General features: G+C 39.9%; 1 protein-coding gene across 4 annotated transcripts in view; it reads right to left on the bottom strand.

Annotated features, from left to right (window-relative positions):
* Positions 1–21,007, bottom strand: part of LOC146692726 (heparan sulfate glucosamine 3-O-sulfotransferase 5) — a 142,676-nt gene that overhangs the window by 101,325 nt on the left and 20,344 nt on the right. The window lies entirely within an intron of this gene.

Consider the following 21,007-nt stretch of genomic DNA (forward strand, 5'->3'; position numbering starts at 1 on the left):
TTTTTGATAAAATTAAAGGATTTTAAGGGCGCCTTATAATGCGGAAAATACGGTAGTTGACATTTTTACAATCCATAGTTTTTTCCATGCTGCCTATATTTTCTTTAAGTATAACACAAAATTACCCTGGTTGGCCATGACATGTGTATATATGTGCACATGCTGAATTTCTTTTATACATTACATTATATCAGTTTCAGTAAGGAGATCAGAGACTGAAGTGATGCTTGTGCATCTGAACAATGAGCATTCGAATATGGCTTTATTCATGTTTTTTAAAATACAGAAAAACTTACAATTGCCTCACTTTAATAACTTCAGCATGTCTCGGAATCAAACTGGGAACTAAAACAGAACATAAATATTTTCTTCAGTTCTGCAAAGTCCCTCAGGCCATCAGGCATTTGCAGCTGTTCAACTGCCCTCATGCAGTCTTCCCCATCCAGTTGAATGTAGCAGCAGATGGGCGGAGTCAAACATTTGAGCCAAACTACGTTGAGCCTCTCCCTGAATTGCACACTGCAGTCAGGGACTTCTCGTTTGCCTTGCACCTTGCTCTCCCATCAGTTTACCATCAAAGACCTGTGGTTTATCCACAATGTGCATTCACAAACTACAAAGAAAAAAGGTGCTGGCCTCTCATCTTTCCCAGCTTCAGTCACTGTTAATGGCAACCAAGGCAAACTGTGTGTCTAGATTGTCCTAAAATGGTCTGATTCTTATATAGCGCTTTTCTACTCTCACGGAGTACTCAAAGTGCTCTATACAACATGCCTCATTCACACCCATTCTCTTTCTAACGACATTCATACTCCGATGGATGTGTCGGAGAGCAAGTTGGGGTTAGTGTCTTGCCCAAGGATACTTGACATGCAGACTGGAGGAGCCAGGGATCGAACCACCGACCTTCCAATGAGTAGGTGACCTGCTCTACCTCCTGAGCTACAGTTACCCATAAAAGACACAGATAAAAACATACTACAGACTGGGGCCCATCAGTGAAATTTAAGACCTTTTACAATATGTGATTTAAAAATCTGACCTAAACAAGGTGATGTGTCTGTCAGTGCGCCCCAGGGTGGCTGTGGCTACAACGTAGCTTGCCATCACCAATGTGTGAATGTGTGTGTGTGAATGGGTGGATGGCTAAATGTGTAAAACGCTTTGGGGACTAGTAAAGCGCTATACAAATACAGGCCATTTGCCATTAATGTGTTTTTTCTCTTTCAGACAAATTTTAGGTTTTAATAACTGGCTGTTATCAATGCTGATAAAAAAACAGATTAAAAATAGCTAATATTAGCTGATAATATCCTCCCACCAATAAATTAGTCAGGTTCTATTTTAGACATTCTAAATAGAATAGGCAAAGAGTAGAAGATATTTCAATCAACCAATTATATAAATCAACACAGATGTCCACCAGTGAGGCATTGTTGGCCAACCACTTCCTTGGTCAACTCTGTCCATGTCCAACACTTATGTGGCACCATATTTGAGCTTGCAACATGGAGTGATTTCTTTTTTCCCCTGTGTTTGTCCACATGATGCTGCATACTCAATACTGGAAAATTTTGTAAAATATCTATAACCACATGAATTACTGAGCTTAATATCATAAATCCCTTAAAAAATGTGAGATGTTGAAACTAAAACATATATTAATGGTGGGATGACTTCTATTCAATTCAATTCAATTTTATTTATATAGCGCCAAATCACAACAAAAGTAGCCTCAAGGCACTTCTAAGATAAGATAAGATAAGATAACCTTTATTAGTCCCACACGTGGGAAATTTGTTTTGTCACAGCAGGAAGTGGACAGTGCAAAAGTTATGAGGCAAAAATTAGAATACAATAAGAATAAATACAGTACACAGCTGTACAGAATAGAATAAAATAAAATACTATATACAGTAGAATAAAATAAAATAAATATACAATAAGATAAAAATAGAATACAAATACAAATACTATATACAACTGAGTAAAAATACAACGATGACAGAAAGGATTATTGCACTTAGTATTATTGCATATGTATGGATGTGTGTGCTTGATCAGTTAAAGTCTTTATTATGGAGTCTGACAGCAGTGGGGAGGAAAGACCTGCGAAATCTCTCCGTCCCACACCGTGGGTGCCGCAGTCTCCCACTGAAGGAGCTGCTCAGTGCTGTCACAGTCTGCTGCATGGGGTGGGAGATGTTGTCCATCAGGGATGACAGCTTAGCCGCCGTTCTCCTGTCACTCACCACCTCCACTGGGCCCAGAGGGCATCCTAGAACAGAGCTGGCTGACTACTGACTCTATTCATGTGCTTGGGTAGAGGAATGCATGTTTCCTTTTAAGCTGTGTGCAGTTATTGCACATGGCCCGTGGCTATATAGCACGGATGAGAATTAATTGCTTGCTGAAGTTAATTTAAACATTTTTTTGGTACATGGAGTAGGAGAAACTGCTCAATCAGCAGGCTGATGTATGAATAGAATGCGCTAGGAATGAAAAGGGAACCTTAAGAGACGAGACACCAAGATTAGGGCTTGGTGCCCAAACTTTCTGTTCAACCTTTAAATAACCCTCCAGAGTAATGATCAACTCCCCACTTTCTCTCAAAAGACAGATTACTGAAGCAGTTCAGAGGAGACTGCATGATGGTGAAAGACATCTAGAACTCCTCTCCCCACCCTCTCCACCCAACCACCCTCTTTGCTAGGACAGATGTGAAAGCTTTTAAGACTACTGCAAGTGTTCATTAGAGATAAGGGAGTTTGTCTGCACACATAATTGCCCAGCTCCCATGGCAGCCTGTATGTGCCAGTCAACTATTACTACTATGACAGGGGTCGGCCAGGCTCCCGCCACTGTTCTTGTTCCATGACATTTAGACCCATTTAGGCTCATTAGAATTAAGAAGCCAGATTGTGTTTGCCTGTTTTGCTCACACAGAGGATAAATGAGTGGCAGCTTCAAGTATTTTCTTTACTTTTCCTGCCCTGTGGTTCAATAAGGCGCTTAGACATCAGAATATCCTTGTATTTTACTTCTCATTAATGTTTAGTACTTATTAGTTGTTTGTTGTCCAGTTGTCATTTATAATTTTAATTGTAATTTTAACTGTCAGTACATCTGATCCCACAAAACAGCTCTTGTTATTAACTACCCTTCTTAAAACTTGAAAGGGAGGCAATTGAACTCAATGAATTAAACCTTGTTATGGATGGTGAGATCAATGGATGACTAGAAGGAAGGCAGGTTTCTATCAAACTGTGGCATGAACTCCAGAGAACTCAGCTAAATTTGAATACATGCTCATTTCTACCCATGTCTAATTGAAACTAAGACGTTGGTACATTGAGGTACAGAAATAAAATGACAAATGATAAAGACTCTGCAGACACCACTATTTTGTTAGAGGCACACAGTCTGACCAGGACTGATGACTAAATGCAGTGTGCTGCAATTGGCTGATTTTAAAAAAGTAGACAATCACGTTTCTAAAATGTATGCCTTGATAATGATAAGGTTTGACACATTTATCAGAATGTGTGTCACTTCTTTTAGGTGCACTTTTGTTAAAGTAGGATTATTATTCCATTTGCAGTCGGGAATATTTGGCAGCATGTCTCTGCTCATGGACCTCCGAGCAGAAAGATAGTCCACATCACCTGACGACTGTCATTGACTTTAGCTGATCTGTTGGGATTGCTGCTGAATTTAATTCTGTAGCCTGCTAAGATAATGCTCCATAAAGAGTGATGTAGCCTTCACAATAGTGCACTTAATTGCTAAACTGCTAAGCCTAAACATCTTTAAAGTATTAAAACTAGAAAAACATAGATATCTTTATAGAATCAGAAATTAAATCAAGATCTAAAACAACTTTTCTTAGTAATGACCAGACATCTGGAAATATTTAGTAAAATTAGGTAAATGTGGCTTATAGGTAAATTGTGCTATTGCCTTTTTTGGGGTCTAGTAGGGACATGAAGCACCTTATGTTTGATAATGCAATTATGTTGATTTGTGCCTATGAAAAGCCTATAGAGAGGAGTTGTCAATTAATCCAAACGTGCTTCTTGGAGTCCTCCAAACACCCAACTGCACATTGCTTGACATGGATGAGTGTGTCTTGAGTGTGTCTTGGTTGAATGTAGACTGGTTGACAAGTGGAGCAAAAAAGAAACGGAAGCAACAGTGGAGTTCATCAGGAACAGAAGAAATGCAAAACAAAAGAACAAAAAACTCCATTAAGATCAAAAACAGTAATAAATAAAATGCATACTGAATATAATATAGACATTGACTGCAGTGAACACTTTAACACTAACCCCCATCTAACACCAGGTCGCTACAGGTAGACAGGCATGCTGTAGCTGCCCATGGACTGCCAAGGTGCTACTAACATTAAACATTTATTTCACCTAGAAGCTGTGATCCAACATCACACCATCACAAGCTATTTTAGAATAGATCACCTCTGTAAAAATAGTCACAGGTCAATGATTCAACAACCATGTTTTTCGGAAAAGATACAATGAGGCGCATGACCTGAAGTTATCAGTCCTTTTTCTTTTGAGTTGCCAATGAGGAACTAGTGTATGTTACACTCTTAATAGAATATATCTGTGCATGTTTTGGCGACAAAAAGACACATACTATACTCATCGGCGTAACTTTGTGGTGAACACATTGGGGGGGGGGGGGTCCAGATTTCTGTCTAAATAAATAATAAATAAATAAATAAATCCCCCTAATCCCCCTGGAAATTACGCCCCTGACTATACTTACATTACAACTGAACTAGATACTAAAGACATTTAGCTGTCTTTACTGAGCTTTGTCAGACTTGTGCTTTTGTCACAGGATAATGTGGCACCTATTTTTATGGACAACGAACCTGGGAGTGCCTTGGACCTTGTGCTGTGCCAGAGTCAGAAAAAATCCTCAGAAAGGGTGGCATGGCTAAAACCATTACGGTAATTGAAATGGTCGAAAACTGATGTTTGTGTATCTATCTAGTGGCTATAGGCCAAATAGTTTATAATATTATATTTACATTTTTAAGTCAATTATATAGATATTTGGATCAATCCAACCACCCCTAGTGTGGAGTGGCCAAACTTTAGTTTGTGATTGCCATGCCCCGCCCCCTAAACAAAGTCTGGCTCAGCTTATGGGCTCAGTTGGCTTTAACGGATCCGGCATGATCCAGGTCTGGCTGCTGCCAGAGTGGATTCTATAAATGATTGATTTCAGGATTGAAACTTACAAATAAATTAATTTTGAGCTTCTGATTTTTAATTTGTAAAAACTGCTTTCACGTTATTAATCTGTTATTCAAATAAAAGAGTTTTGTCAAAGCCATGTCTCAGCTGGACACAAGCTGTCCTTTGGTGTCAAAGTGAAGCAAAGCTGAAGCTGCGTTCATTTTAAACATGCAGAGTAGCCTTGTACAGGGACAGATTTCAATGTGAATTATGTTGTTTTCCCAAATTTAACCAAATGGTTATTTCTAGGTCATTTTTTAGTAGCCAAATTGATGTAGTTCCTAACTCTAGTACCTTTGAAAATATTTTCAAATCCTTTGCAAAGACTGTTCCCGACCACAGGGTGAGGTGAAACTAAGTAAACATAAAATGGAACACAAAGACAGTCTCCACCAACTTTATGACAACTGCCACTCTACTGTCCTACCACAGACTTTGTACAAACACTGAGATACTGAGCATAATGAAGATATGCAGCTGGCACCACACCACATGATTAGAACATTTAGAAAAACAGTAAAAACTGACGAACTAAAATTTAAATTGAGTGTACAGAAAGTAAAGAATTCTGAATACTTTTTGAATGGAATTTATGGAAGATTTCTTTACTGCAGATTTGTTTTAGGCTAACAAGACAGAGCCCAGGTTTGATGAGTGAAACTTTTAGCTCTGTAATGTGCCAGTTCAGTAAAAACTTTGCACAACAACAAAATATTTTAGAGTCCTGTCTGGTTTCAACTTTAAACAGCCTGTCTGAATGACATACTGTACAAACTTTTTTGCTGCATAATTTCAAAGAGAATATTTTTACTGTTTGCAGACAGGCTGCTTCTATCCTCCAGCTCAGAGTCTCAGGGGAGTGCCAATTAACTTGTTTTTCTTGTCTTTGATCATTCAGTCTGAGATGGTGCAACATTGTGCCAGATTCAGGTAAAGATGAGATTATCTCCTTTTTGTCTTTGTAAAAGTATTCAGGGAAACTGGATCACATCTGCTCTGTCCAGGTGTTTGTATTACAACACTGCAGATAAACACGATTCAAGAAATGACAGACACAGACTTCTGAGGATAGCCCGTGGGGTTTTGAAGTGGATTAAACAGAGGAGTAAGTGTGTTACAGAAACACAGACTGACACTACTGAGCTGGCATTCAGCCATTATTGGATCTTTAAGGGAGGGATTCACATAATTTGGCCCTGGCACTAAGCCTCCTCTAGAGAACTCCTTAACAAACGCCATGGCAAAAATGGATGCTGTGTTTGTGAATGAGTGGCATCCATAAAGATGACAGCAGGCCTTCATGGGATACCGAAGCAGAGGTCTGTCCTAAAATAAAGCAAGCTGTTCAGGGTAGATGACAATGGTGAATGTGGTCCTGTTGGTTGGCACTAGGCCAGTTTGGCATAATGACACTTGCTGTTGAGCAGGTGATAACCTTAGATTGCTAAAATCATCAGCTGTGAAGCTCTGTAAATGGACGCCAACACCAAAGATATGTGGTGATGAACGAGCGAGCCAAAGCTGATGTCCTGCCTGCCCAGATGACTGATGAAAGCACACCTCTTAAGTTACACAGTCTCCTCTAAGATGGCCAGCACACATCATCAAGTTTTGCTTTTGGCAAGCAGTTCCATCCTTTAAAGTTTGATCTAACTTCCTCTGGGCTCTGTGATCAGTGGCATGTCACATCCCGGGAACAAAATGCAGTAAATATGAGAAATAAACAACTTCAGGTTTCAGCTTGACAGAGTTATTTTTCACCAGCGGGAGGAGGATGAGCGGACTCCCTGCCTGGTCCCTGATGAGGTGTTATGACAGTAAGTTTAATAAAGTATGAAGAACTCATTAATAAGTAATGCTTGGCTGTGTTGACAAATAATGCAGAGATCATCAGCTGGAGGCCTGGAGTAAATCACATCAACTGAGGCAGTGAAAGTCACCAAAGCCAAATCTGGAGTTATTCCAGTGAAGGGAGCTCAGCCTGTGAACAATCTACAGAGATGCATCGCTAGACGAGGAAAATGCATATAATTCTCTTGAGGCCTGGAGTGAAGACGGCACTATTTCCTGCTGTGACATCTATCAATATGTAAATATAATGCTGAAATGTCATTTACAGTAATATTAAAAGAATACTTCCAGATTTTAAGAAAATGTAAAGACATGTCCATACATGAAATTCATCTTCCGTTACAATTTCTGCTCACATCAGAAAAAAAGTGGCGATCTTGGTTAAAAAAAAAAAAAAAAAAAAACTAACTCTAACTCCAGGCTGGCTCCAAAATTGATTCAGTTTCTACAGAGCACTATGACCAAGATGGTGCAGTCCTATGGTGGTGTTGCTTTCCCTGTTTGTTGTGTGTTTCTGGGTCCCTGGAATGAAGCAATTCTGAATGTGTCCATTAACGAGACAGTTTTTTCTGGGCACTTCTGCCTAATTTATCACTGATCTTCCCATGATCAAAACAAAGGCCACAGAAGAGGGGCAAGAGAGGGGGAGCATTAGTTCGGTTAAGACATTAGGGAAACCGCATAGCCTGATCCTCTCCAACATTCACTTTCTGGCAGGCAGGATGAGCCTACTGATATCTGCACTTAGAAACAGCATAAAAAAGTGCTCGTGTAACTGGGTGAATAAGGTAAGTTGTGTAAAGCACAGATAGAACAGAAAACCGCTATATAAGAAAGAGGCCATTTACCATTTTCCTCTCTCAAATCCATTTGACTAACAGAAAGAAGGCTGCATGTGAACAAGACTTTTTACTGCTCTACCAGTGGCTCTCTCGAGCAGTGGGATGCAATGATGGTTTCTACATCAGCCAAAACTGGTGTATGAAATCAAAACCCTATCACACAGCTGCTCACTAAATGTGGATTCTCTCACAGTTATCTGCACACCCTTTTATTTGCCTAGAAAATTGTCTATTGTTTTTATGATGATAGCCAACATCATAAAGAAGTCTCTACATAGATACAAGTCTGCACATTCCCACAAGGCTGGATAAAACGCTGGTTTCTGGTTTCAGTGTTAGTCCTTCATATTTGGATTCTGCACTCTCTACATCAGTTAGAGGTTAGCATGTTTCTTCTCAGCAGCATCATCATCCTCAGAAACTCAGTATATATAAAGTATATATTGATTTTGACCAACATATATGAGTATTTTAAACCTGACCTCATGTGAAATTGTGTTTATGTGACACTGTTTGGCTTGATGTAATGTTCTATTTGTTATAGTCTGCCACTGGTCGGTGAATGTTTTGACTCCTTTGAGTGTTGAAGGTGTGCGGCAGATGTTGGAGTCTTTCCACTCCCTGGCTAAACCACCTGGGATTCATCAGCCTAATCAGCCGCAGTACAAAGAGACCAGCACTGCCATCCAGACCTTGCCAGATCATCATCTTACTCAGTGTGGTAAACAGGCCAGCATTAAAGTCTGCTCTGTATACTAACAACATAGTCCTCATCTCTAACATATGCCTTGCCGGTCTTGTGTGCAGTTCCAGACCACATACTCACCCATCTTCATAGGACACTGGTTGTCACTCGCCTTACCTAGATCAGATACTCATCTGTCGGCTTCCTCAGCAACATTCTACAAACCGCCATCAATTTTCACCTGCCAACCATCTGATAGCTCTTGCTTCCCCATATTCATGACCAGTGGGAGTCTGGTCCTTTGCCTGGATAAGCGTGGATCCCCAGTAACCATTCTGACTAGTTCCTTTTTGACTCATGAAAATCTCCTTGACAATATAAACTCTGCCTGGACTAATTCCTGTCTCTTCTCCCTTTGACCACGCCCAACCCCTGTTGTTCACTATCCCCTAGCAAGAAATCTCCCCTTCGTCACAATTAGCTGTTTAGTATGTTCATATGTTCCCTATTTTTGCTTGGGTTTTGCTTTTGAGTCCACCAATCCTCCGTTTAGCCAGTCAAAACTCTATTCTGTTCTGTTTTGTTAGGTTTTTTGTCTGATTAGGAGCACATTGCAACTATTTTTCCTAGCCCGAAGAGCGTCTCCACTAGGGGTGGGGGAAAAAAATCGATACTGCGTAGTATCGCGATATTTTGTTTGCTAATAATGTATCGATACAGGGACAGCAGACATTGATATTTTGTTACAAAAACATCCAGTCTACCAGATGGTGCGGTTGAGCTTTTTCTCTAGTGAGGTCAGCGGAGGTTAGGTCAGCACATGGGAAAGTTGATCAAACAAAGATGGAGGAAGAGAAAGAACTCAGGAAAGCGCCATCTGCGTTTAAATCAAACGTCTGGACGTATTTTGGATTTTTTTAACAAGAATGGAACAAATGAGATGGATATGACACACGGGATTTGCAAGGTGTGTCATATGAAAATAAAGTACTACAAACATGAGGGCCCATCTTACATGGCACCATCCAAAAATAGTATTAACCGAGGACGGCAAAGCAAGCTCTAAATCAGCTCAACTGAAAAATCAACCAACCCTGGACACTCTCAGCTTAACAAAGCTATGTTCCCATTCAGAGCGAGCTAAGAAAATAACACAATCTATCACGTACTTCATCTGCAAAGACCTGCATCCTTACAGCATTGTGGAAAACAAGGGCTTACATGCTCAAGACGCTGGAACCCAGGTGATACCATCACAACGTTTTTTCGTGGACACAGCCGTACCCAATCTCTACATAGACATGAAGCGTAAAGTTGTGGAAAGTTTGAGCACAGCAGAAAGGGTTGCATTAACTTGCGACGCATGGACCTCACGGGCTGTGGATTCATATGTGACTATAACTGTCACGATCCTGGGTCTTATGACCCAGTGTTTTGAGTTTTAGTTCATTTTGATGTTTATAGTATGTATGTATGTATGTATTTAAGCCCTGTGTTTCTCTTTGTCAGTGTCGTAGTCTCCCTCATGCTGTGTGTTTCTACCTGTAGCTCCCTGTGTGTTTTGTTAGTCTTCCCAGTTTAGATTTTGTAGAGTTTTTGTGTTCAGCAATAAAAGCTGCCCTTTTGAGTTCAATCCTGTCTCCAGTGAGTTTGCGTTTGGGTCCAATCCCTGCCTGCCACACAGTCGAAACATGATAATAACAGCTCATTATCTCACAGCGGACTGGCGACTGCTGTCTTACGTTCTCCAAATTCGACCATGAAAGTCACACCGGAGCGAACATTGCCGATCTCCTGCAAAATGCAGCACAGGAATGGGGGATTGCCGACAAAAATCTGGTGGTTGTCACCGACAATGCTTCTAATATGATAATTGCCACTCAGCTAGCGGGATACCTGCATGTGAAGTGTTTTGCCCATACGCTCAATTCGGCATCACAACGAGCCTTAAACCTGCCTGCAGTAGCCAGAGTCTTGGGGAGAGTGTGGCGCATAACTGGTTTTTCAATAGAAGCACAGTGGCAAAGCACGCTCTGGAGCAAAAACAGAAAATGTAACAGCTCCCGACTCACAAGCTTAAGACTGACGTCTGCACGAGATGGAACAGTGCTTATGACATACTCCAGCGTTTCCTTGAACAACAACCTGCGATTTGTGCGGCGCTGCTGTCTCCCGAAGTCAGAAAGAGTAGCACAGATATTGTTACTCTAAATGAGACAGATATTGGGAACACTGAAGAAATTGTCCGGGCCTTAAAGTCAATACTACTGTGATGTCTGAGGAAAAGAATCCTACTCTGTCTCTCGTAGCACCGCTGCTAGCACAGCTGTTGCATGACACCCAAGACAACATCCGTGCCACAGCACTGGTCAGAAGCATCAAGCAAAGTATCAGTCAACATCTTAAGAAGATGCCAGCACTGTTGAGAGGAATTCCATCTTCACAGCATCAGCTCTCGGCCCACGCTTTAAAACCCTGCTGTTCCTGTCACCAGAGGAAAGACAGGAAACAATGCCAGAGTGGTTGCTGAGGCTATAACCCTTCAGGTAAGGCAAACATTCTGGTGTTATAATTTAAATAACTTACTTACAATATTAGTAGATCAGCAGAGATGGGCAGTAACGCGTTACTTGTAACGCGTTATTGTAATCTGATTACTTTTTTCAAGTAACGAGTAAAGTAAGGGATTACTATTGCAAAATCAGTAATTAGATTACCGTTACTTTCCCGTAGGAACGCTGCGTTACTGCGTTACTAAAACCATGATTTTTTTTGCGAGAATGTCTCATGACAGTGACGTAAGCAAGTGCGACGTTGGTGACAGCAGCTGTGTGCAGATCAACAATGGATAATATATCGAGTGCGGGAGAGAGTATGAGCGTGCAGCGTTTAAAGTGTGGAAGTACTGACCTTACTTTGAGTTTGATTCCATAAAAAGTGACAAAAACATTAGCGTCCATCGTGCGTGGGAAGAAAACTTCTTTTTACAGCGAAAAAAACCCCTAAACTTCCGAGCAAGCACCGAGTAGCTACGACGTGATGGGAAACTCACAGAGACACTCGCGCGGATTCTTCAACTGACCGCAGCACACCTGCACCAGGGTAACCCTCCGCCTACCCTGCTCCTGCTTTACAGGTGAAAATAGAGCAAAAGGACCGCTGAGTCTTTGACTTTATTTTCTGCTGTGTTTTACTTGCATCTGTTTGAAAGAGTGAGTGAAAACACAAAAAATATTTTATTTTATGTGCTGGAATGTGTAGAAAATAGGTTTAAATGTTAAACTAATTTATTCAAGTCAGAGAATGTTGCATATAATTAAATGTTTTGCTTGATGCATAAAGTTAAAAGATTAAAACTGATAAAACAAGTTAAAAAAAGAGACTTTTCCATTTGATTACATTTTGTATGATGGATTATGTAGAAAAAGTAGAATTGGGCTGAAAGATCTATCACTTTATCACCTCTTCAGGTTGTAAATCGTGTTTTTAAAAAGTAACTAAGTAACTAAGTAACTAAGTAATTAATTACTTTTGAAAATAAGTAATCAGTAAAGTAACGGGATTACTTTTTTGGGGGAGTAATCAGTAATTAGTTACTGATTACTTTTTTCAAGTAACTTGACCAACACTGTAGATCAGTAATATTTTTGTCATATTGGTAAGGTTCTATTTAACAATTAAATACATTAATTATAATTTGCTAAAGGAAAAACAACATATTACTGCATACTAAAATATATAAAATATTTATTTTCTCCCTTTCTCTGTATGTGTGTGGGTTTTCTACAGGAAGGAAAGAGGCAGCAGCCTGTCTCTGAGCCAGAAGCCCATGAACATCATGAGGAACAAAATCCCAGACCCCTTCTCATACCAGCCAAGATGAGGAAGTCCTGTGGGTTAACAGACTTACTTGGTCAGACTTATGGTGATGTTGGAGCCCCACCAAAATCATTGTCTGCCACAGCTGAGGAGGAGGTGAAAAGATACCAGGAGGTCACGCCACTGGCACTCACAGAAGACCCACTAAGCTGGTGGAAATTCCATGAGCAAGTCTATCCTTTCCTGGCCACGCTGGCAAAAAGATACCTTTGTATCCCAGGTACTAGTGTCTCGGCTGAAACAGTCTTCTCGACCGCTGGAGACATCGTCACAGCAAAACGGACACTCTGACTTCAGAGCAAGTTGATCCTTTTTCTGAGCAAGAATCCTGACATTCCTTCACTGTCCAAATTTGTTTAACTTTTTTTTAGGGCAGCAATAAACATGACAGTTTACTTATTTTAATTTAAGACATGTTTTATTTTATTTAAATTTAAAACTTTTTTATTTAATGTAAAATTATATTTTGTTTTAATTTACTTTCAAATTCTTCAGTTGCTGAATGAGCTGCATAGTTTTTACAAATTGCATAGTTCAGAATAGCTATAATTGTACCAGATGGTTGCATTCAGTTAAGTTGGACTAAACTGTAATACAGTAATTCAGTTTGTCAGCAATAAAACTGACTGAAAAGAGAGAAAGACTGAGTGTGAGACTTTGTTATTAGATAAAATGAATATTGATAAAGTTTACTTTTATGGACAGAATCAGCAGTAGAAAAAAGTGATAAATTGCAAAATATCGTATTGCAATACTCAGAATATCGCAATATATAAAGAAAATTGCAATAATATCGTATCGTGAGTTAAGTATTGTGATAATATCGTATCGTCGGGTGATTCCCACCTCTAGTCTCCACCATAAAACTATACCACTAACTATAACAACAGAGTGCACAGTGGACTTTAAAAGGACATTTCTGTAAAAAGAAAATAAAAAGTATTGCAAAAAGGCAGGTTGACAATGACAAATAATAAAAAACTACAACACAGCTTGTGTTAAACTAGAACTACCTTTTAAATGTCTTGAGTGCTAACAACTCTACTGACACTATTATGCTTTACAAGCAATAAGAAATGGCAAGCAGACATGAAGAACTAAAATGTTGTGGATTATGTCTCTAAAGGTACGCTGTTTGGCTGAACTATATATATTATCCAAAAAAGAGAGATTGAGCTGCCTGCTTATAAACCTTGGTATGCAGTAAATGATTATAGGCTAAAGGCACAGACCTTGGTCACCACAGAGAAGGTGTGTTATATATACATGCATTTTTTATAGAGGGAAAAGTGCAAAGGCAGATAAAGAGAGAATCAACCTTGCTCTGAAGGTAACATCTGTGATACCTCTCCTGTAACGTAACAAAGAAGCAGTCACACCACTAAATGCAAAGTTAGCATGGTGTAATTAGTGTAAATGATGCAACGAAACACATACTTCCCACTCACATCTAAAGAATGAGGTCGCATAAGTTAGCAAAGTCACAGGTGGGTTCATTATGTGGAGCGTGAAGGTGTCAGCCTCATTAAACCTAAGTCAGATCAGTGGAGTGGAAAACGATCATACCACTGGGACTCTAAGTGTTCACTGGGCAACATATTTATTACGGTGGCAAAACAAGAGATGCAAGTCAGCCTTAGAGAGAATCAAGATCTGCATGAATATGTTGACACTAATACTGGCAATAAACAAAAGCACATTACAACAACCTCTGACTGAATAAATTAAAGTTTTGCCTGTTGTCATTTGTTTTGACCGCAGCTTTAATGCATCGTGCTTTGCATGCATACGCAGGTACAGCACCAATTACAATTACCGATGTGCAAATCATTTCCATTTAATTTGTTTATTAAGTTAATATTATAAGCTGCTCAATAATAATCTTCTCAACCTTCAATGGTGAAAAATGATCAAATGGCTGCCGCTTGTCAAAGAAGGGAGCAATGTGCTAGATCAGTGATCTCTACTCAAGATAACCACTAAAAGTCTAGGCATTCATCCACATTTTAGATGTAGCTGCCAGTTCAGAATGGATGGCCCTACTGTATGTGACTCTTGTCCTAGTTTTAGGTGTTTCAGTCCACCAGTGTTTCCCCCATTTCAGAGTGCTTGTGTAGGAGAAGCCCCACCCAATCATGAAATAATACAGGCACACCCTCAGCTTCACTGGTTAAGTCAGTTCCATTTTTTAGCCCATTTCCTTCATTCCTTTTGGTTTAACAATTTATCCAGGGTAGGCTGATTAAGCACAAATAGCACTGTCCTTGTTCCTACTTGCAGCCAGTCACAATCATAACTGACGGTTACCCAGTATAGCCTGAAGAGACTCAGACTTCACAGCTATTCCAAAAAATACACAAGCTTTAAAGGAATGGTGTGTATTAGCAGTACTTGGTGACAGTAGAAAGGAAAAACTCTCTTTTAATCCATCCACAATACGAGGTTAGTCATTAATATATTGCTGCATGGGCTGGGCTGTAGCTACATCATAAGGTTTTAAAAACTGAGCTTTAAAATCAATAGTGGTAATAAAAACAGAGACGGGCTGACAGTGGTCACTGACTGTTTTTAGGGGCTTGTTCAGAATAAATAGAACAAGATACAAAGTATCAAAACATGTTAAAAACACAACAGACTTAATAAAGAGTTTGGGCCTGGGAGCAGGGTTCATACATCATCACTTAATGACAGTGTTAGAAAGCAGTGTTAGATCCTCTTGACAGAGAACGGGAGAAAGGACAGCCAACATCTAAAGAAGAGCTTTGGAATGTCTTTTAAGAATCCTGGAGATGTATTCCTGAAGACTATTTAAAGAAATTACAAGAAAACTTGACTGTGTTGAAGAATCAATGTGTTCATGACCACCTCAGTACATTTGTACAAACTCTGTTTTTGCCTTGTATTCTGTATCTCCGTGTACGTTTGCATGTTCAATAAATTGCTGCCCTTATTTCCCAGTGACTGGTGGTTCAAGACTTCTGCACACACACACACACACACACACACACACACACACACACACACACACACACACACACACACACACACACACACACACACACACAGAGAGAGAGAGAGAGAGAGAGAGAGAGAGAGAGAAGGTGATAATGTTTGTGCTGAAGGAGCAAAAGTGAAGGAAATGCTCATTCATCGCTGTACTATGTGCAGGTGAGAGGAAAGTGAAAGGGAAGACTTAGCAGAACAGGGCTGAAGAATGGGACCTCTGGCCTGGGATGTGTTTCTTTCAGCACTTCTAATTGCAGCCTCAGAGATTTTACACAATCTATCTACTTCCTCAACAGGAGCACCATCCAGACACACTGTCTGCAGTTGCTTGTGTAAATGTTCTTCCCATGTGTGATCAACTACAATCTGAAACAAACTGGCTCAGAGGTTAGCAGCTTTCTTTTTTGCAGGGTAATAAACTATAGATCCTATTTTCTCTGCCAGCCTCCTGTCTCCCCCAAGGTCAACAGAGCAACAGTATTGAGTCAGAGACACAGCAGGTATGGCAGCAGATCTGAGCAGATAAAAACATCTAGGTTACATCCCAGTGGATGTTCTGTACCCTGACTTGAAACAAATTTCCGCCTTATTCTATCCTGTGACAAAAACTCTTGATGTATTGTAGGAGAAAGCTTTGTCCTGAGGGGACACAGAAACACTTCCCACCTGTTTCTCGATTCTGAATTCTAACAGGTTGCATAATGTTGTCTTTTCTTACTACTGAAGGTTTTGTGGAGTTGTGACAGAAGGTGACAACTTGTTATAGTAAATGCTGACAGCTGTTGCACCTTTTGGGCTGTGGCTTTTCCATATTTTAAAAATGTGAATTCCATCTGGAGTTGGATGTGTATTTAAAAAATTGATTTAGTGTTGTTGACTTGTTTGAGAACCAGGAAAAGAAGGAAAGGTGAGTTGTAACTTGAAAATGAGAGATGTTGAGAGCGGGAGCAACACACTGAGAGCAGGTCTGCAATGGCTGTCAGCACACAGAGCAGAGATCTGAGCAAATGTCAACAACTGAGCAAGAGGGCTGTTATTGTCAATGTATATGGATATTAGCAAACGCTGAAATACATTTCTTGCACGCAGCAATGAATTTTGTTCGCTCAAATTAAGCTTTTCTTCTCTCAAAATAATTTTATCCTAAATGCAACATTTGTACTTGCAAAAATTATTTGCGTGCACTCAGAATAGAGGCACAGAAATAACGCCATAGAAGTGAGGTTCAGTCATTTTGCTGACAGATTGATTTATTACTCCATCTTAAGCTTTGGGTTTGTACACAACGTCAAGATCACTGCTGTGCCGGTTTACAAATTAATAAGACAACTTTAAAACTTTCAAATTCAGGCGTTTCAAAGAATTTTCTTATTTCTTTGCATCAATCCACTGTTGGTTTCTAATGAACAATAACACTTCATAACAAGGATTAAAAAAACAGAAGGGACACACGTACATTTCAAATGATGGTTGTCAAAGACAGGTTTGAGGGATTTGAGTCTCTGTCGTCTGACTTCTAGAGTTTGACTCGTGTTTCATCTCTCATTCTAATTTTTCTGTCTTCACTAAAACAAAATAAAATAAAGCCATAATTAAGCCAGCCTTAAAACATGTGTAGGTTTTCAGGGGGGCTACTGACTGTTTTTATCAAAAGAAAACCCACGCTGATAAGGGCCAGACATCACTAATTCTAAAGTAAGTGTTTGATTCACTCTTATCGTATGAATAATTCAGCATGGCATTAAATGAAAGTAGCTCAGCCACTATCTGAAATAGCCCACATACGAGCAGCACAAATGGCTCTTTCCCATGGTTTTATTATCCCATGTGACAGCCAATCTAAAGGGATTCACTGACCTTTGACATTAACTTGATAAAAGTCGAAAAGATCACTTATCTACGCTGCTTTTTTCCTCCTCCACACACATTTGACAGTTTAAGAACAGATCGCTATGAGCATAGGGAGTCTTTTCATTATGCAATAATGTCACATCCTGTTTTGTCAAATTACTTTATTAATGAGTGTGAAAACCCCTTCAGTCCAACCAGAGACCTCTGCATTAGGCCTTTCATCATATATTCCCAACAGACTTCATGGAAAAATGAAAACAGTATGAATTAAGAAGCCTGGTGTTGGCCATTAATTTCAGTAAATGATTATGCTGCCAGTTGTACAGCAGTATTTTATCTCACCATCAGTTTAAAGAAAACATTAATCACCCCAGGCGACAGAAACCAGTGCAGCATTAATACTTTTAAACCGTGCTTAACATTTCTTCTTCAGCAGCATGCATGCAAAGGCTATTTATAATTGAGTTTTGGCTTCAACCCACTTCTCAAACTGCATCTACTTGAGCCTTAATTACAGGAGTCTGCCTGTGAAAGAAAGCAAGGTAACAGAGAATGGCCGCAGGTCATCACATTTAATAGTATGACTCATCATTAACACTTGGCAACAGTGATCGATCGGGTGTAAGTGAAAAGAATACTTGAAAACAAGGCAGGGCTAGCGACTTAAGTGCTCCATCAGATAAAGAGGAGCCATAACTCACAGTGGAGATAAATGGAGGCTAGTGGGTTTTTTCTTACTCCAGAGACGGCTCAGATTACATCTCATCAGTGTCACCTTCCACAGACAGGTAGCCACACATTTTAATGCTTCCTTCCTCTAACAGGAAGGCTGACCACTCATTACTGGCTGACACCTTATAAAGTCATAGTCAGAACATTTCATTTTATATCTCAATTACCTTTCACAACATGTTCTTTTTCTTCTAAACACTGAAACAACTTGCACCCACTCCCAGGCAGTAATTCTTTTTGAAGACTGTGAGAACTTTTGCCTTGAAAACAATACGACGTTTACATTAACCAATGAAACACTTAGGGTCTGGGTTACAGTGTCCTTATATTTACCACATTCTGAACATCCATAGTTTGATTAACAGAAGATGTTAGTTTTTAGGTCAAGTATTTCTTCCTTAGAATTCTTCTGTTTTATAATTTCCATTTGGAAAAAAAAAAAGATATGAAGGGGTTGATATGAACATGACCGTAACCATACGTCTAACTCTAAACAGGTCACCAGGGACTTGATAGTTTTTCAGAACAGTTAAATGTCAGAATAAAGTTTAAAAATGTTTAAAGCCAAAAACTATTATAGCCAGATTTTCAATACTGAAACCAACAATTTGATCGTTTGCAAACATTTTCAATGAAAAACAAGTATGTGGCCTGGTCTGCCAGGAAATAAAAGAAAAAAGAAAGCAAAACACTACAGTCGGGGTCCTTCCTGCATTCCAGGCAAACAAAATATGCCAAGATAATGATCCTGTCTGCTCTTCCAGAAATACATGCCAACACGATCAAAAGTTACAAACCTCCCTTTATTCAGCCATTTTATTAACACTAAAATCTTTTTGAAATATCAAATATTTTATGTTGAGTTATTTACACAAGCATTAAAATATATTATTATATTTAACATTATGGTAAATGGCCTGTATTTATATAGCGCTTTACTAGTCCCTAAGGACCCCAAAGCGCTTTACATATCCAGTCATCCACCCATTCACACACTGGTGATGGCAAGCTACATTGTAGCCACAGCCACCCTGGGGCGCACTGACAGAGGCGAGGCTGCCGGACACTGGCGCCACCGGGCCCTCTGACCACCACCAGTAGGCAACGGATGAAGTGTCTTGCCCAAGGACACAACGACGAGACTGTCCAAGCCGGGGCTCGAACCGGCAACCTTCCGATTACAAGGCGAACTCCCAACTCTTGAGCCACGATCGCCCCTATGATATATAACACGATACCGATACTACTCTTCACATTTTACTGTAATTGCATACGCGTAATACAAGTTTTTAAACCTAGTTGCAGCATATTTATGAATTTCTGGTCATTTTTGAACATTCTTCCCTGTTGGCCACAACCATATACAAAATGATTCAATATTGGAGCTGAATAGAAATTTGCAAAGCACTGAATGGAAACCTCAACACTGAAGTTTACCAGAAGCCCCACACACAGACTAGTACATTCTCTTTGACTCCCACCACCCTCTGGAACACAAACTTGGAGTAATCAGGACCCTACAACACCGGGTAGAAAACATTTCCTCTAAGTCAGAAGAGGAACACATGTAAAGAAAACTCTAAAAACATGTTTATTCTAATTGGGCCTTCATGAAATCAGCAAAGAGGCACAGAAAAGAAGGTCAGACACCAACTAAGGACAAACAGAACAACATCATCATCCCTTAAGTAGCAGGTTTGTCAGAAACTCAGTAGAGTCTTCTCTAAGCACGACATCCCAGTGTACTTCAGACCCAGCCACACACTCAGACATAAACTGGTTCATCCCAAACACAAACTTAACAACATAGTGTGTGCTGTGCAATGCTTAACCTCTACATTGGAGAGACCAAATAGCCAGTTCATAAATGCATGGCACAACATAGAAGAGCTACCTGGACAGGACAAGACTCAGCTGTACATCTGCATCTAAAGGACAAAGGTCACTCTTTATAGGATGCCAATGTTCACATTTTGGACAGAGATGACAGATGGTTTGAAAGAGGACTGAAAGAAGTAATCTATGTCCACTGTGAACGACCATCTTTGAACAGAGGCGGTGGTCTATGACACCAACTGTCTGCCATCAATAATCCAGTTTTGGGATCCCTTCCCAGACGCCTTAACGCCCACTCACATCCTGGGCCATTTGACCTCAGTAAATCAGATGATATGGTGGGGCTAAGTTTCACAGTGGATTCACCCAAAAACGTTTCACACCTTGGCTGGGGGGATTAGGTAGAGGATCAATAGGGGGTAACATGGTAATGATGGATTGGACACTGAAATATTATTAACATTAGTAATTAACACCTCACCATCATAATATTTGAAAACATTGCATCGCAGCACAGGGCAAACCGTATTTCTGAGACTGTTAACATGCTCACTTTTCTTCATTGGAGCCACAACATGCTCCTTTAAAGGCTTAAAAAACAATATTATCAGATATCAGATCAGACTAGTGCATTGATGCTAGCAGTGTCATCTTCACCTTCTCTGGCTGATTCAGCTTCACACAGTTTCACTGCTCATAGGAAGGCCATCCTATGAACAACAGGTGATATTCACCACACTGAACGACACTTCATGGGGAATTCTGAGGAGTGAGTACAGCTTCCCTTTCAAAAACATGGAAGTATCAAGCAGGTACTATAAATGTTTACCTGGCCAACGCTCACATTAATGTTAGCTATTAGAAATGACCCAAAAGCAGTTGTCATTAAGGAACGCAGCAAACATCCAGCCCATCTCTAACAGAAACATAGTTATTTTGGTCTAAATATGATATATTTCTCTTAAAGTCCCAGATCAAAGCTGAAGAAAGTCTACCAGCGACTACACATAAACAGTAGCAGCCTACAGTACAAACACTATTTGATCATCATAAAAATA

This window comes from Copadichromis virginalis, linkage group LG15 (assembly GCF_057382275.1).
Source record: "Copadichromis virginalis isolate Kocher_CV1m ecotype Utaka linkage group LG15, C_Virginalis_male_GT1.1, whole genome shotgun sequence".
Taxonomy (NCBI): domain Eukaryota; kingdom Metazoa; phylum Chordata; class Actinopteri; order Cichliformes; family Cichlidae; genus Copadichromis; species Copadichromis virginalis.